Genomic DNA, 13,024 nt, shown 5'->3' with positions numbered 1-13,024 from the left:
ATCAGGGAGACTTCATGGAAGGAATAAACGGCTTTGAAGTGAAGAAAGGGATGGTGGGCTGCAGGGAGGTTAGAGAGCAGGAACACGGTGGTGGAATCAGTTGGTCCCGTTTCATAAGCATTTTGAGGATGCCGGCCCCTGGACAGCAGGAATGCAAACAGCAAATGCTAGTATTTCTCCTGGGTTAAGGTTTGGCAAAGCTGAAGTGAAAGAAGGGCACAGTGACCTAAGGTTCTGGCTTTAGAAATTGAACTGGCTTCTCATGAGGTCAGTCTGGTGAGATAAATAAGCATGCAGACAAATGAAAGAAGACAAGAGAGAAGGGAGCAGAACCAAAGAGACAGGGAGAAACAAGTGGGAACCAGGATGGTGGATGTGCCCCTCTCGTGTCCTCAGAAGAGCTTCTTCTGGTGACACATAGGAGAGAGCTCAGCTTGTACCCCGGGGTGGTCTGAGCTGGGCTCAAACGTTGTGAGCACAAAGGCTGATCTAATGGGGTGGCCAAGTGCAAGGGCTACTACAGAGTCTCCTGTGAGGGCATTTATCCCAAGAGAATAGTATTCCATCTAGATGAACGTGAACGTGAACCAGAACTCAGTTTGGAGTCTGAGCTCAGGGGAAGTAACCTGTTGCCAGCTTAGTCCCTTAGACGCATGTCCATGTGAGAAAGAAAGTACAAGAAACAGATTTCCCTAAAACACCAAGGCTGCTTAAGACCTTCTCGGCGTGTTAACACAAAGATGGGCATTTTACTCTCCACATCTCCACCAGCCATCTCTGAGCTTTGACACCATGAGAGCGCTAGCGCTCTGGTGACAGTGCTTGGTGGGGACCATGACACCCAGTGGAACGGAGGCACACCCAGTTCTAGAGGATTTATTCATGAACACGGGTCCTGCACTACCAGTGGGCCCAGAGAAACCTTGCAGAGGAGGCCTGGAGGTGGCACTCTGTTCCTCAGTCAGTGGCCAGGAAAGGCCAGTGACTTCTGGCTTCTCACCATCTCTGTAGAGGCAGAAGCCACGATTTTAGGCTCTGGAATTAGACTGATTGGCTCTGTGACTTATAAGCTCTGTAAACCGGATCACGTTATTTAACCCTTTGAGCTTTCTTCCTCAGGTACACCTACCTTTTTGGGTCGACGTAGTAAATGAGGAATTGCATGTACACCTTTAACACGTGGCACAGTCAGACCACACACGCTACTCCCTCTACCTGAAGGTGCGTCCTCCTCATTCCTTGCTGACTGTTACTCATCTTAAGTTTAAATGTCATTTTTTTCAGAGGCGTCATCCCTGAGCTCCTGTAGCAGACTCTGGATTGGCTACCCAGCATCCATTGCCACCTCCTCCTTTTTGTTCAGGTATCAACTCCTCAAAGAATGTAATCCTGAAAAGTTCAAGGGTAAATCCTGAAGAGCCTTGACCAGTTACAGTAATCCTCAACTCCCGCCGCTGCCGCCGCCGCCCTCATTCCCAGCATTTTAGACGTGCGTGGGTATGTGACTTAGTTTGGATTGATGACGGGTGAGAAGTCTGCTAGAAGCTTCTGAAAGAGATTTTCCCACTCTGGAAAAAGGACATACTCTGCTACCAATGGGCATTGTCAGGATTGTCTGTCCTAGCGGGAGCTGCTCCGCCTTCCTGGGACCATGGGTGGGGCAGACCCAGTGCCATGCTGGCAATGCTGGAGATGGTAGGGGGAATAACGGAACGGGCCCTGGGCCTTCCCTGACAGCACTGAGCTGCTGAATTCACCAGATAGAGCCTTTGGACCTTGGGACTTCTTGCCATATGAAACAATAAATTTCCTTATCATTAAAGACATTTTAAATTGGGTTACTTATTAATTGTAGCCTCCCTCATCTAAATTATGACGCCATCATTTTTGCTCTCATATCGTATTTCCCTTCATAGCATGTATCACATATATAGTTACTTTTGTGTTTATTTGATTGATGTCTGTTTCCCCATTGGATTCTAAAGTGCTGAGATCACATGTTGACTTTGCTCACCATTAAATTCCCAGATTTTAGCGCCGGGCCTAAGGCATAGAAGCTGCTCAAGCACATTTGTGGGAAGAATGAATAAAGAGCTCAAACATGGTCACTTTTCTCCTCCTCTTCCTCACCCTCCTCCTTGTTCTCTATAACTCTGCGTTGTTGACAGAGCACAGGATCCCTAGGAAGGAACCTAAGTTCTCCTTCAAAGTCTGACTCTCAGCAGCAGCCTGCACTACATCAGTGCCTTTTGAGTTTTACCTCAAGGAACAGTAAGAAAATACATATTACACGGTTGACCCAGTACACACACATTTACATATTTAACCGAAGTGAAAGGTTTACAGAGCATATTTACTTGTACTATGTGTAATGTCTCTGATCTTTTTATCCTATTCTATTTCATTTAAAAAATGCAAGTTCTGGCCCAATACATCCATTTTTGGACCCATTAATTAGTTACCCACAGCACCACCTCCATGTACTAAATTAAATGTAAGGACTTTGAAAATCTCTGATTTTCTCTTTTTTTTTGTTGTTTAACTGTTCATAAAAATGCAGGCCATTGACTTAAATGTCCATTATTACAGTGACTTAACAATGACTTAATTACTTTCCCTTTTCCTGTGGAATTCTTCTCCATCCCCGTCTCCTCTAGTTGGGCTATTTCAAAGGCCTGCGTAAAATGGAAAGACTCTCTCATGTGTTCATGAAAAAGTACTTTGTACTTCTGCTGATTTTTTTCCAGTTAGCACACACAAACCAGGACTACATTTTCCCTTCTTTGAAATTTAATGGCTCTATTCAACATATTTTACGTGGGCCTAACTTCTATGTAAGTTTATACATGTACTAGTGCAGACCGGCTTTACACGAGTCTCACTGCCACCCTGTGGTTTAAAACCCAAGGGAGCTGGGTTCTAACGTTCTCTAGAGGCACAATGAATAGACCCTCACTGTAGTTCTTCCGCACAGAAACTGCCCTTGTCTTCCGAGGATTTCCCAGTGAAATTCCTCTGGAGGTGGGAGAAAAGGGGACAAGCCACACGGAGATCTCACAACTCCAGGGCAGAGCAAATAATGCGGTGGGGTATATATATATTTAGAAAACCATAATGCGAGCCTCAGGAAAAAACATGTAATCAAAAGGCGACGGGGAGAGGATTACCAGCTTGGGTGATCAAGAAAGCTCCCTGCCAGAAGACCTACAGATTCCGAAGGTCCCTTGAAACTCGGTTCAAACCACTGCCCCCAGCATCATGTGAACTGGCAGACTCGGTTCAAGTTATGGCTCCAGAGTCCGCGAAGAGCGCGTCGCCAAGCTGTTCCAGGGTCACATGTCTTCTAGAAGGGCACCGGTGTGACAGAGGAGAGCACGTCCGGAGTACGTGCTCCTGTTTGCGCTCTGGGAGTGAAGGCGAGGTGGGAGAGAGCCTGCAGTGAAAACGGACCTGGGGGCGGGGGGAAAGAAGGAGGGGAAGGAAAAGGACACCTCCCTGAACTTTCCTCTAGCCTCGTCCCACACACTTGAAATAGAAACAATAACATGAAAAAAAAATGCTTACAACCGCGACGCTATCTCCCTACTTAAGTTGTCTCACTCTGGGCGATGCTGTCGCCGCTAGCGTGTCTCGGGAGTGAAGGCTGGGGCCGGTGTGGGTGCGCGGACGGGTGACCCCACCTTTAGGGAAGCCGGTTCTCTGTTCTTCCACGCCATCGCCCCGACTGACCCCCGCCCCCCTCCCTTTCGTCCTCGCCTCTCCTCCCTCCTCCCCCCTCCCTCCCTGCCTCTCTCCCTCTCTCCCAGCGCGTCTCCTCTGCACCGGCCCCCGCGGAGAAGCCAGGCGGCAGCACCGGAGCCGCCGCAGCCTCTGCGCGCAACGCCCTCACCCGTGCCCCCCGGTCCCACATAGCCCGAGCTGCGGCGCGGGCAGTCCCGGGCCCGCGCTACGCGTCCCGCGCCTCGCGCCCGGCCTGGCTAAACTGACCTGCGCCCGGCTGGGGCGCCGCGGGAGGCTGGGGAGGGAGGGCGGCGAGAAAGCGGACGCGGAGACGCAGGGGCGGCGGCGCCGAGGGGACGAGCTGCGCACCTGGAAAGTTACCGGCTGTCTGGTGAGGCTCGCGGGCTGGGAGCTCGGGCACCGAGGGGCGCTGGGGGGCGGTGACCGGGGTCTGCGCGGGTGTCGGCTGGGCGTGCGGGGCGTGCGGTGCGCCTCCGTTCCACACCCAGCCGCTCTCGTGCCTGTGCTGCTGCCGTGTGGACGTGTGCACGCGGTACGTTCGCTCGGGGTGGCAGCCAGCCGGGAGCTCCGGGCGGCAGGGGGAGGCTACTGGATTTCCAGAAGCTCGGCTGGGGGCGGGAGGGGCGAGCTCAGCCCGGGTGGGGAGACGTCAGGTTCTTATTCCTTTAGCCCCGGCGGCCGTGGAGACTGCTGCTCCGGGCTAGGGGCTTGGCAGTGCTCTCAGGGCGTGCGCTCCGGGCTTCGCTTCGCCGAGCTTCGGGGAGCTGCTAGGAGACGAGGACTTGGGCGAGGACTTGTAAACTTGTGTGGGTGTCCTGTGTCACTCTCGGCACCGTGAGGCGCTTTCACATTTCTCGCTCTGTTTTTCCTGGTGAAGAAGCAAGAGTAAACAAACAAACAAAAACGAATCCGTCACTTTGGGGACGAGAGAAAAAGCAAGGGGTTCAAGTTTGAGAAGAACTAGGGTACGGATGCATAGCAGTTGAGACCCTGCAAAGACACACCACAGGCAGAATGAACAGGTAGAAAGGATGAAGCTCTGGTCTTCATCTCGTCGCTGAAGTTCCCAGGGGCTTCTCTATAAAGGAAGAGAGAAACATACACCTGCCTGCGCTCCCCACCCCGAACAGTGCCTTAGAAATTGTTGTCTCTTTTCTTTGCAAGTTCCCATTTAGCTCTTGGAGAAGGCTATTACCTACATAACATACAGTAGGTGTTGTCAGTACTACTGTTAATTTTACGCAGAAGGGTAGAGGCGCTAATATGGTAGAGAATTATCTTTGGAGAATTAGAGGCCATCTTCTCCCTTGGAACATTGTGTAACTAAGAATAAACGACATAAAAAGATGGTACACAGAGATCTTTCTCTTTTACCTGAAATGCTCCATTTCAGTCCTCTGAAATCCTTACAAGTGAGGGCTAGTTCACCTCACAGTGAAGGCGTATGTTGCCTGGATGCTGCCCAAGTCTTTTGAGCCCATATTGTCTTGCTTCCTCTAGGCTATTTTCCTATCAATTATCCCCTCTTCTCCTATGTTTTCATTTTCTCTATATTCACTGATTCATTATTTGGGGCTTACAAATACTCTCAAGTTTTCACCATTCTAAAACTCCGCTGCATGAACCATGGTACCATGTTGAAGTCCCTGCTCTCAGTGTCAGCTCTTTCCACCGTCCTTTGTAATCCGGTTTTTATCCCAGCTCTTCTGTGAAAGGCTAAATTCAGTGTATTTCCCTCATGTGCTTTGATATGTCTTTGGGATGTGAACTGCAGCTTGCTCACCTGTTGAAAATCTTATCTTTATGGCTTCCAGTGTACTTCCAGATCTCTTATTGTACAACTGTTCCTTCTCTGCTTTTGTTATTTGCATCTCCTCCTCCTCTTCTCCTATAAATAATATCCACAGGTACCATCTAAATGTGCATACGTAACCATAGAGGCATTCCTTTCTTTTTTCCTTCAGTGATCTCATCTACTAGTGGGACTTCAGTTCTTGCCTATGAAGTGTTCTCTTGCCTTGACCTTTCTTCTTTGCTACCATGTGTTAGACATTTCCACCTTGATGACTCATAGGCACCTCAAACTCAACAAATATAAATCCAGACTCGTCACTTTTTCCATAACGCTTGCTTATTCTCTTGACTGTGGTCAGTGTCACAGTGCCTAACCCAACCATGGTGCTCTATTCATTTTTAATGAATGAATGAGTTCATAGTACTGCCTTCCTTCCCGCCTGCCAAGATCAAAACACTGGAATCTTTTTTGACTCCCCTTTTGTGTGCACCCATGTAATTACGACATTTAGAGATTCTGCCTCTGCAGTATTACTCCCACCATCTTGTCTTATACAATTAATCCCTCCACATCCTTTCTCTAACACGATAGCTTCTTCTTACTGTCTCTAGTTTTTCTCTCAAACTTCATATAGACCTAAACACTTTTCTTCTCTTCATTGCCAGTCTAATGGGCACTTTTATCTACTTCTTCAGCTTCAGCCTTTACTTATGATTGCTAGGTATTTTCAGCTCCCCCTTTTTGATTTTCTAGTCCCTTGTTTCTTACTGTCTACTGAACTTCTTGACCTTAAACTTTCCACAGTTTCCTCAAACTGTCCAAAATTAAACGCACTGTCATATCCCTCAAATCTGCTCCTCAGTTTGCTTAATGACATCTTCTCTTACCCAGTTGCCACAATGGAAACTTCCAGATCTTTATCTTTCTTCTTAACGTCACTCAAATTCCATCAGCTACCATCTCTGGACCTACACCTATATAATTACATTTCTGTGTGTTTGCCTCCTTATCTGCTTCTTTGGCACCCCAAAATAGCTGAATGGAATGCCACTACATTTGGCAGTGAACATATGGGATATGTGGCATTTATAAGATTCACTGTAAACATTCTGCAGGGTGGGTGTGTTAGGGCGCCATTACAAGGAGATAGCCTCAGGAGTAGCTGAAACTTTGGTACAATAAAAGCTCATATGACTGCCTGACAAGAGAGAATTACTCCACAAATTAAAATGCCATAGACAGAGAAAACAAGCAATAGATTCACAACTGAGCCCGAGGTCAACAGTCACAAGGTCAGATGGACAGGCACTTTTAATTGGAGAATCAATATGAAATTGAGCTGTTTCTCACAAGGACAACTCTTTGTGGTTGCTTCAGGGAGGAGGGGGGGTGGTTATCTACTCAATGATGGTTAATTATTTTCTAAAAGACATTTGGTGAGACAAAGTTAAGAGTAACACCAGATGCATCGGTTTCATATGTACTTAGAAAACTATCTCGAGAAGGCTGTGTCATTCATTTGACTTCAGGCTAACCGGCCCATGTCATGAAAAAGAATCTATTCTACTTTTAATGATTTATTGAAGGGAAGGAAATTGCAGAGTTGCCTATAGCCATAGCTTTTGCCAGATCCCTTATGATAGTGTTTTTCTCTTTTGGCTACCATGGAGATGGTTCATTTTTTCTTGAGTTCAAGATATTAGAATAGGGTTGGGATGCTTTCTGATGTTAACCCTGTCCTCATCCTCTCTTACTTGGATTGGTGCAGTAGCCTCTTATAGCCTCTTATTTTGTCTTTCTCCCTCTAAGCTCTTTTCACTCCATTCCATATTTATTGCCAAAAAAAGTTGTTTATTTTTCTAAAGGACAAATCTGACCATATAACTTAAAAAAAACTTGGCCTACACTAAAATCCAGATACCATAAATGGCAAATGAAATTTTTCAGTATCTCATTCTAGTATATTACTTTTTTAGCTTCACTTCTCATCACTCTCCTTCACCCATCATGCATTTCAGCCTGTTCCTTAAATATGCCATCAGCTTTCTTGCATTCACCCCTAGTACATGTTTTGTTTTGTTTTTAATTAATAGAATTTCTTTTTTCGAGCAGTTTTAGGTTTACAGAAAAATAAGGGGAAAAGTATGGAGAGGTTCCATAGTCTCCCCTCTCCTTCCCTATTCTTAACATCTTGCATCAATGTGATACACTGATGGGCCAATACGGAAAAATTATTAACTGAAGTCCATAGCTTACATTAGAGATCACTTTTTTTGTTCAGTTCTATGGGCTTGGACAAATATATAATGACATGTATCCACCGTAACAGTATCATACAACATAGCTTCACTGCCCCCAAATTCCCTTGTACTCCACCTATTCATTCCTTTCTCCCTCTCCCCAATCTCCTGGAAACCCCTAACCTTTTTACTGTCTCCAAGTTTTGTCTTTTCCAGAATGTCATATAGTTGGAATCATAAAGGATGTAGGTCTTACAGATTGGCTTCTTTCACTTTGCAATATACATTTAAAGTTCCTCCATGTCTTTTCAGGGCTTGATAGTTATTACTTCTCATCACCAAATAATATTCCATTGTCTGGATGTGTCACAGTTTGTTTATCCAGCCATCCACTGAAGGACGTCTTAGTTGCTTCCAATTTTGGCAATTATGAGTAAAAGTGCTGTAAACCTCTGTGTGGGCCTGTGTTTTCATGTCGGTTGAATAAATACCAAGGAGCATGGTATCTCATTGTTTTAATTTGAGATTCTCTAATGACAGGGCATTAAGCATCATTTCATATCCTTATATGCCATGTGTGTATCTTTTTGGTGAGGTGGTTGTTTAGATCTTTTGCCTATTTTGTAGCTGGATTGTTCTTTTTCTTGTTGTTGAATATTAAAGAGTTCCTTGTATATTTTGGATAGTAGTCCTTTATTAGATATGTGTTTTGCAAATTCCCCCAGTCTGTGGCTTGTTGTTTCATTTTCTTAACAGTGTCTTTTACAGAGCAGAAGTTTTTAGCTTTATTGAAGTCCAACTTATCAATTTTTCCCTTCATAGATTGTGCTTTCAGTGTTTTATCTCAAAAGTCATCACAAACTCAAGGTCACTTCCATTTTTTCTTATACTGTCTACTAGCAGTTTTATAGTTTGTGTTTTACATTTAGGACTTTGATTCATTTCGAACTAATTTTTGTGAAAGATGTATAGTCTGTTTCTAGACTCTTTTTTTTTTTTTTTTTTTTTTGCATATGGAGTCCCAGTTGTTCCAATACAATTTGTTCAAAAGGCTATCTTTTCCCCATTGAATTATCTTTGCTCCTTTGTAAAAGATCAGTTGACTAATTTTTTGTGGGTCTGTTTTTGGTCTTTCTATTCTGTACCATTGATCTATTTGTCTTTTCTTTCACCAATACCACATTTTCTTGATTGTTGAAGCTTTATGGTAAGTCTTGAAGTCTGGTAGTATCAGCACTCTAACTTTGTTCTTCTATAATGTCCTGTTGCTTTAGTACATATTTTTTGATCAGTAAGTTTTTCCACTAAAATGAGTTGTTTTATTGGCTAAATAATGTTAACAGTAATAGCAATAATTTTTAATATTTATTGAACACATACTATACGTCAAGCCCTGTGCTAAATGCTTATCATGGTTTATCTCATTTAACCCTCTAACAATTCTAAATGATATGCAACATTATTTTATCTATCTGTCAGTCTGTCTATGTGTCTATCCACCTCTTCTATTATTCACATTCATGCCCAATGTCAAGGCCTAGGGCTTATAAATACTACGTGAAAGTGCTTGGATTGGGACTCTGGCTCTATAACATTAGCCAGCACTATACCATCTCCTGTATTTATAGATATATATATCAGAATCCAGATGGGTAGAGAGACAAATAGATACTATCTAGATCAGAGCAAAGATTTTGGTTTCAAACTACTTTAGAGCTGGAGGAAAAACAGACAACAAAGACTAATTCTTCCCACATTGGCTGTCAGGTGTTAATCTGCCTGCAAGAGCATCCACAGTCAGTTTTGCTTTTCCTGTGTCTTTTCTAGTTACCTCTTGTAGATGACATTTCCTAAGTCATGATTAAATTAATGTAATAATAATTTATAACTTTATATAATTTTCCTCTCTTTTGCTAGATGCCACTGCTCATTTTATTCCTTGCTCCTGTCCCTGGCTGCAGAAGAATGTCCCCTTCAAAGTGAACCATGTTTTTTTTGTTGCCTTTGAAGATAATTAGGTGGGCCCTCTTGGTTTAAGGATATCAGTGTAATATGTGTAAATAGATGGAGGCTACATGAGGGAATTACAAAGGAGGAGTCCTTGCAGTCCTGGAACCTGGGCTGGCTTGCTTATGAAACTTTCTGGTCTTCATCTTTTTTTTTTTTTTTGTGGTACGCGGGCCTCTCACTGTTGTGGCCCCTCCCGTTGCGGAGCACAGGCTCCGGACGCGCAGGCTCAGCGGCCATGGCTCACGGGCCCAGCCGCTCCGCGGCATGTGGGATCTTCCCGGACCCGGGCACGAACCCGTGTCTCCTGCATTGGCAGGCGGATTCTCAACCACTGCACCACCAGGGAAGCCCTGGTCTTCATCTTTTGGTGGGGCTTCGCTTAACTGGGAGGGTTTCCCAGGTTGTTTGTTCCAGAATGACTTTTTGTCTTAATGAAGACAGAGTAAGGATACCCCTCTCCCCCGCCCCCAATAATTTTCATCTTTAAAGACCTGTTGTCCGGAAGACATCCAGTCTACTAGACTTCTTCCCCACCCAGTAATGATGCCCTCTGGGCATTTGCTCATACCAAGTCACTTAGTGCCTTGCTAGTCACATACTATAAACGCTACTTGGTGTGTACTACATGTCTGACAATGCACAGGATATCTTACAAACATAATCTTCATAATAAATCTATGAAATGGGCATAATTATATCCACTTTCTAGATTAGAAAACCGAGGATTCTAAATAATTTATAGAAGGTTACACAGCTGGGAAAAGGCAGATTGTTTTTCTACCCTGGCTGGCTTGACTTCATTGCTTATGTCAAATCCTGATCTTTGTCTCCATGCTCATTTCTTATTACTTCACTATACTTTGAAAACAAACAAACAAGCTCATAGAAAAAGAGGTCAGATTTGTGGTTACCAGAGGTGGTGGTCGTGGGGGGAATTGGATACAGGCAGTCAAAAGGTACAGATGTCCAGTTATAAGATAAATATTAAGGATGTCAAGTACAATATCATACATATAATTAACACTGCTGTGTGTTATATATGAAAGCTGTTAAGAGAGTAAATCCCGAGCTCTCATCACAAGGAACAATTTTTTTTCTATTTCTTAAATTTTGTATCTATATGAGATGATGAACGTTCACTAAACTTGTGGTAATCGTTTCATGATGTGTATACATCAAATTATTTTGCTGTACACCTTAAGCTTAAATAGTGCTATATGTCAATTATATTTCAATAAAACTGGAAGGAAAAATATCCTGATCTTTATCTCCAAGCTCATTTCTTATTACTTTGCATGCTGTTCTCTGATTACAAGAATGATTCTAAGAACCTATAGTTGCTAGATTGATGGGACAAAATCCTGTGGTTCAGTTGTGACTAGCAATACATATTTGAGAAATAGCTTGTCTCTCTTAGTGACTGATGCAGGAAACACAGGGAGTCTAATTAGGTTTTATGAAGCCAGACACTCGAAGCCTTGGCTTGAGGGACACCAGAATTGAAAGGGGTGAACTAAGTAAGAAATCAGACTTAGTATTGAGTCATTCAGTAGTCCTTACATATCTTAAATTAGTGACTTGAAAGATGGGTGAGTTCCTCTCATTTCATCCCTCTTTAGAATTCTAAATAGCTCAAAAGATTTATTCAGCTTCCAAACTGACTTCAGTAAAGCCAGAGAATAGCTGGTGTTTTGGGAGAATTTAACCACCTCTGCCTAACTGTGTTTCAGGTTTGTAAAATTATTGGATTGGTACAGAATGTTCTGACTACCATGCATAGAGCAAAAATGATTCTAAGCCTTCTCATATTTAGAATGCTAGAACTCTTCTCTGTGTCGAATTTGACTGCAAATTCATGGAGCTATGCCCCTGGTATAGTACATGACACTTAGTTTGGTCTTAGTAAACAATTGTTCTATGAATAAAGAATGAGTTGTTAGTTTCATATTAGATTTTAAAACGTTTGTGCTTACTTTTGTTCTTTATAAGGCAATTTCTTTTCTTCCACCCATTCCCCTCCCTCTATCCTGCCTTGGATTAGGAATGCTTGTCCATGAACCAAAAAAGCACATCTAGGAGACGTCTCATTGCTGCATGTTAAAAACTTGTGCACACATTAATTTAAGATCCCTTTGGGGGTACCCTTCTCATGCCTGTCATTCAGAATCTCATTCAAGTTTATTCTCAGGTCCCAATCTAACATCTTCTGAATTGCTTATTCAGGTTACCACAGTGTCCTGGGTCACTTCTTTGAATTCTAGTCTCCTTAACCTTTTTAAATATTCCTAATATATAAGGATAGTAAATGCTGCCGACTCAACAGAAACTTAAAGGTTAGACCTGCCACATCTCTGCAACATATTACGGCAGTTCCCTGGAGGCTAATTATTATTAACGACTACTTTGAATCTGAATTCTACGAAGAATGTCTGGGTATTGCAAGATTACTATTATAAGTGCATTCATTTTCTGTTTCTACCATCCATCTTAGGTGACCTGCATTGACTCTTTGGTTGCATCTGTTTGAAACTTAGAGGCTGTGTATGTCTTTGTCTTTGCTGTAAAGGTTCATGATGATTCCGGTAGAGCTAGTGAAATCAGTCTAAGCTTTTATTTCTCTCAGAGTTTGAAATGTGGGGAGAGAGAGGGCCAAGAATGTGTGAGATTTATAACTTCAAACTTCCATCTATCTCTTATTAGATAAGAAGCGGTCATTCAAACTTAGTTTACAGGCTTCTTGAGTTATGGCTGTCAAAAATTACACGTGCAAAGGTATGAAATTTAAGTAGCTAGCTTAAAAAGACTCAAACCTTATGATAATTAATCAAAGCAGTATTTTCCAAACTTCAGCCTTTCAAGTTCTTTTTGATTTTGCTCATATGTACTTATTAACTGCAGATAATTTCTTTTCTGTTTTCACTGAATTGACTCAGTAAATCTAACTATCTTACTGAACCTCAAAATTTTGTGGTGCCAATTATTTATATTCCTAATGAATGTTAAAATAAATACATAGCTATTGAACTAAAAACCATTTTTTAAAAACATAAATTTTATTTATTTATTTATTTTTGGCTGCGTTGGGTCTTTGTTGCTGCGTGCGGGCTTTCTCTAGTTGCAGCGAGCAGGGGCCACTCTTCATTGCGGTGCGCAGGCTTCTCATTGCGAGCTTCTCTTGCTGCAGAGCACTGGCTCTAGGTGCGCCGGCTTCAGTAGCTGTGGCTCGCGGGCTCTAGAG

General features: G+C 43.2%; 1 protein-coding gene across 1 annotated transcript in view; it reads left to right on the top strand.

The window, feature by feature from the left end:
* Nucleotides 1–4,041: 4,041 nt before the first annotated feature.
* Nucleotides 4,042–13,024, top strand: part of PRKG2 (protein kinase cGMP-dependent 2) — a 96,478-nt gene continuing 87,495 nt past the window's right edge. The window contains exon 1 of the mRNA XM_059066509.2: nucleotides 4,042–4,111. The gene's annotated coding sequence lies outside the window, so the exon portion shown is untranslated. The remainder of the gene's footprint in view (nucleotides 4,112–13,024) is intronic.

This window comes from Kogia breviceps, chromosome 6, assembly GCF_026419965.1.
Source record: "Kogia breviceps isolate mKogBre1 chromosome 6, mKogBre1 haplotype 1, whole genome shotgun sequence".
Lineage (NCBI taxonomy): Eukaryota > Metazoa > Chordata > Mammalia > Artiodactyla > Physeteridae > Kogia > Kogia breviceps.
Note: the sequence above shows the minus strand (reverse complement) of the source record. Positions and strands in the feature narration are given on the sequence as shown.